Genomic DNA, 5808 nt, shown 5'->3' on the forward strand with positions numbered 1-5808 from the left:
AAGAAAGACCAAAGAAGATGTTGTTTTCTTATATGTTGGTGTAATACTCTGACGTGAAGAAGGATAAACTTGAGACAGTTCTTGGTAAATGGATGCACTTGGGGATCATACTCTTACATGAAATAAATCAGACACATGTGTAAGTATTTCACTGTCTCCTTGATTTGAGAAACTGAAAGAATAAATAAGCACTAAAATGTACAATACATACTGTGAAATAGGAAGAAATTGTTCGAAAGCAGAAAAGAGTTAGGGAGGGGGAACTGGGTAAGAAAGGAAAGTAAAAGGTAAAAGGAATAAAATCTACAATATGGTGTGCTTTTCTGTATACAAATTAGTTGGCTGGTCACAGAAAAGATCAAGGCATGCTTAGGGGCTGGGCACTTCAACACTTTTCCCTTAACCACAGGGAAGGAAGGAGGTTGAAGATTAATTAGATCACCAATAGCCAATCATTTAATCTGTCATGCCTGTTTCATGGGTCCCCATAGAGAAATAGAAAGGCAGGGTTTTGAGGGATTTCCAGTTGCCTGGCTGCATGGAACTTTGTTCTGAGAGAAGATACGTGTCCCTTCCCTCATATTTTTCATTTTTCATTTTCCTATCTGTCCTTTCCTTTTTAGTGTGTTTGTAACACGGGAATTGATATATTTACATATCACATCATCTTTTTTACTTACCTTTCCCTTCCCTTCCATTTCTATCACTTGATCTCATTTCCATCTCTAAAAAAATCACCTGTTTCCAACTTTTATTTTGTTCTTTAAATTATTTGTTCTTTGCATATCCTTTATGTAAACTGATAAATATGTTTCTTTGAGTTCTGTGAGCTTCTCTAGCAAGGCTTGGCTCTAAGATCTTGTGAAAATTGTGATTTATGACTGGTTAGATAGAAGCACAAAGAAAGCACCCAGGAGCATGTGATTGGCATTGGGCATAAAGCAGAATAATATTGTGACACTCAACTCTGTACCTGTGGCATTTGATGCCCTCTCTAGGCAGTGTCAGAAGTAAATTGATTTGGAGAACACGCAACTGCTGTCTGCTGCAGAACTGACTGGTAACTGGTCAGGAGAAGTTCCAACACACATTGGTGAACCAGAATCACAGAGTAGTTTGTGTTGAGAGAGTGGAGGAAAAAAATTGAGTCTGTTTTTCCTGTATCCACAAAGGTGTTCATTGAAATTTGGCTGAAAACAAGATGACTTATGCTAAGATCCTAGTAAAACAATATAGCTAGAAAACAATATGAAAAATGTATTAAATAAATTGGACTTCATACTAGCAATTAAACAGGGTCATCACAAATTTAAAAAAAATACCTTTGCTTTTGCACACTCTCTCCTGTAAGATCACTATATATCATTAGCCCAAATCCAATGAAGAAATTATAAAAAGACAAAGAACTTAAAATATGATTGAAGATGATCTAAGAAGAACAGAAGAATTGAAAATACAAATTTCTTAGGATGCAAGAATTTTAAAAGCTGATGGAAATTCTTAGAACTATTGCCTTATCCATCTTGTAAGTAAACACATATGAAATACCTGTCATCTTGGTCTTCTAAATGTGTACTAGTACTAATATCATATTAATTATTACTATACTCTCTTTAAAGTAATTTTTAAAAAGGTAATACAAGAAAATGAATAAGAAAATTTAAAAAATTTTAAAAGCTATTGCACGTGATACCATCAATGAACAAAAGATATCACAGAAATATCTCTAAATACATGTATAAATAATCTAATATCTATAATAAAAAATTCTTTTAACTCAATAATGACAAATAATCAAATTTTTAAATGAACAAAAACTAGAAATAGGCATTTCTTAAAAGAAAGTGTACCAATGACCAGTAAAGATATGAAAAGATGCTCAGCATCCTTATTAGAAATGTAAATAAAACCACAATGATATACTATTTTATGCTTATTAGAATCGAAATAATCTAAAACATAGATGGTAACAAATGTTACTGAGGAGATGGAGATACTGAAACCCTAATACATTGCTGGCAGTAAAGTCAAAGGGCACAGCCACTTCAGAAAGTAGTTGGGTAGTTTCTCAACATTTTACTGTTAATTTACTAGAGGACTGTCCTTCTACAATGTTGTATATGGTTAGATATCTAAGTTTCTGTGTAAAAATATATAATTGTTTATTTTTATTTTTATATATTTTTTTCACATTCTGTAGGAATTTAAAGTTTAGCATATCAGTGATTGTTGGAAAATACCTGTTCCATGTTATGTCTAAGGCATTTGATATTCAGATAGATTTTACAAACCAAAAAATTAGAGAAAAAGAAGGGCTACAAGGATAGCCAACATTTTTGCCATAGCCCTTCAAGGTCAGTGAGGACTTAGAACATAAGAGAACCAGTGCTGTAACATCCTGTAACTCAGTGCTGTCCCAAATTTTCTGATCAAGGAGATTATGGGACCACAGAGGAAAGTGATTGATGATGTATAGTGTGCCTAAGGAGAGTCACATGGAGAGAAAACATTCTCTCAGGCTTTCACAGAGAGAAAATTGGTCAAGCAATGGCTGTGACTCATCCACATGACTAACACTGACAAAAGATCTACAAACTGTTGCACAGGGTTTCAGGGTAAAGCCTGAAGGGATTTGACTGACCTTTGCAGATACAAAATTTACATTTTTGTTATATAGGTCTTGCTTTAACTTGGTCTTAGCCATCCAGCAGAAAAGTATAAACATGAGATATAAAATGTAAAGCCATATTAATATGCTGAGCTGTAAAAGCCTCAGGTCAACAACTTCTGACATTGTCAGTTCTGTGGATAACCCTCTACTATTATGAACTATTGGACTATATTGGATTATTTTGCTGAATTCATACACCTACAATATTTGAATGGCAATGGAATACTTACCTATGATAAAACTAAACAAAAAAGGAAATATAAATGAAGGACCATTTTATATAGTTAGGATAGATATACAACTACTTTCTCTTAGTTCAATGAGAAGAAAGATTTGTAGTAATAGTATTTAGACAAGATATTGTGTCTGCATCTTGTACTATGAATAACCAGTATGAAGAGAACAATATGCAATGTATTAATTATTGAAACTGTCCTACTATTCAGTTTTGAAACTGTCTCATTGTTATTTATTTCTCAACAAAATTAATAAAAATACTGATTGTTTATAGATTAGAAGTTGGGAACTTAGTTCTCTTTCCCATCTTGCAAGATGATGGGAGAAAAAACTGAGAAGTCAGACACTAAAGAGAAGAAACCTGAAGCCAAGAAGGCTTCTGCCAGTGGTACTGATAAAATGGATAAGGTAAAGGCAAACCAATCCAAGAGGGGGCAGCCCCACTGCTGCTAAAATCCTGTCCTGTTTAGAGGAATTGGTAGATACTCCCGATCTGCTATGTATTCCTGAAAAACCTTGTACAAGAGAAATTACACAGCTGCAAAAGCAAAAGTTGAGAAGAAAAAGGAGAAAGTTTTGCTAGGACCACAAAACCAGTCAGTGAGGATAAGAATGAAGGTAATCAGATGGTTTAGATTTGAAAAATGCCTAGATAAAACCCTACTGAAGATGTGCCCCAAAAGCTCTTGAACTATGGCAAGAAACCCTTCAGTCAGCATGTGAGGAAACTTTGACCTAGCATCACTGCCAGCACCATCTTGATCATCCTTACTGGGTGTCACAGAGAACAGAGAGTGGTCTTCCTGAAGCAGTTGGCCAGTGGCTTGCTACTTGTGACTAGGCCTCTTAGCCTTAATCGTTCCCCTATGAGAACACACCAGAAAATTTCATTGCCACCTCAACGACAATTGATATCAGCAAAGTGAAAATCTTGAAACACCTCACTGATGCTTGCTTCAAGAAGAAACTGCAGAAGCCCAGACATCAGGAAGGTGAGATCTTCAACACCGAGAAACAGAGATACCAGATTTCAGAGCATTGCAAGATGGATCAGAAAGCAGTAGGATCACAGATTTTAGCAAAAATCAAAGCTGTTGGCTCTGGGGCTACCTGCAATCTGTTTTTGCTTTGACAAATGGAATTTACCCTCATAAATTAGTGTTCTAAATTTCTTACTAAGAACATAATTGAATAACTGATACTTTTAAAAAGTCTAAACAAAGGACAACAATATGCAGTGTATTAATTATTGTAACTATCCTCCTAACCTGTTTTGAAACTGTCCTATTGCTATTTCTTTCTCAATAAAATTAACTAAAAAACAATGTCAATTTACAATATACAAAGGAAATTCCACTCTTGGACATATGTCAGACAAATAAAAACACATCTGCACAAAAGCTTGTACACATATATTCATAGCAAGGTGAAACAACTGAAATATCTATTAACTGATCAATGGGTAATTAAGATACAGAAGTTTCCATCCTTTCAATAATGTCATTAAATTATCTCATCAATGCAATAATCTGTAGATGAAGATAGAGCCCATATATTGCAATTACTTCCTAAGGTTCTGCCTCTGAATGTTGCTGCATTGGGAACCAAGCAATCAACAGGTAAGTCTTTGAGGGACATTCCTGAGATATAAATCATAACAGCATGAAATTGTGAAAATCTGTTGCAAGTCTATAGTAGGGAAACTTAAGTTGTATGGAGAATGAGGGCATGATTAGAACTTGATATATTCATGCATAGAAATTTTACAGATAAGTCCACTAATTTATGCCATTAATGTACTTCAGTAATTGTAATAGAATAAAAGAAGTATCAAGGTCTTCACTAAACTAACAGTATCACAAAGATGTAATTTTTTTTTACAAGGTAACAGGTCATTCAACAATTCTGTTAACAGATGTAGCAACATTTTAAAATAGAATCTCAAATTAATTTTAAAGTTTGTAAAAAAAAGACAAGAATAGCCATGCATGTTCTTAAAAGAGAATCCAAGTAAGATGAGGTCATTAGATGATAGATAGAACTAGATGATAGATACATAGATGATAGATAGATAGATAGATAGATAGATAGATAGATAGAATGAAAATATAAGTTCAGTGAAGTAGGAAATAGATGATGCTCCAAATAGAACAACTAAAAATAGTTTAATGAATGTTCTATTTTAAAATGTGGACAAGGTGTAAGGAAATCACAGGGAATTGTGCAGTTTCTCTGGTATCTCTCAACTTGTAGAACATCAGGGAGGCTCCAGAGACCCGGAGAGGAGGAAGTGGTTAGCTAGATCTAACAAAGTGAATCAAGTGGCTTCTGGAGGCCTGCTGACCTCTGTCAAAGCTCACAGACACATCCACAAACCCTCAGAAAGTGACCAGAGAATCAGTGCCTGTGCCTTGCTCTCCTATCTTTCCTGTCTTCTCCAGCAATCTCTAATAACCAAAACCAACAAAAGACCAACAGCAAAAGGCTGACTGCAGTGCTTTCACGTCATCTTTCCCATGCTGCAGACAGAGGACAGAAAATGGAAAGGAACTCACAGGAGTCCATTCTGAAGCAAATGGATCCAATCTAAAGCAAAATAGTACTGTTGTCACATAGACAGGATAGACAGAACAAATGTGGGCAGAATTGAAAATCCAACAGTAGGACCAAGTGTACATGGAAATTTCATAAGGGAAAGGAAATGTCTCAAATTAGTAGAAAAGATAAATTTGCAATAAATGGTGCTGACACAACTGAAGAGATGTGAAAAATAATAAAATTGTGTTCATAATTCAAACTGTTTATCAAAACAAACTCCAAATGCACCAGAAATTTAAATGTGAAGAACTAAGCAATATGAAGATTAAACTGAAGAGTAGATAAATTCTTTTTTTTTTTTT

Source organism: Octodon degus, unplaced genomic scaffold (genome assembly GCF_000260255.1).
Source record: "Octodon degus isolate 3935 unplaced genomic scaffold, OctDeg1.0 scaffold00212, whole genome shotgun sequence".
Taxonomy (NCBI): domain Eukaryota; kingdom Metazoa; phylum Chordata; class Mammalia; order Rodentia; family Octodontidae; genus Octodon; species Octodon degus.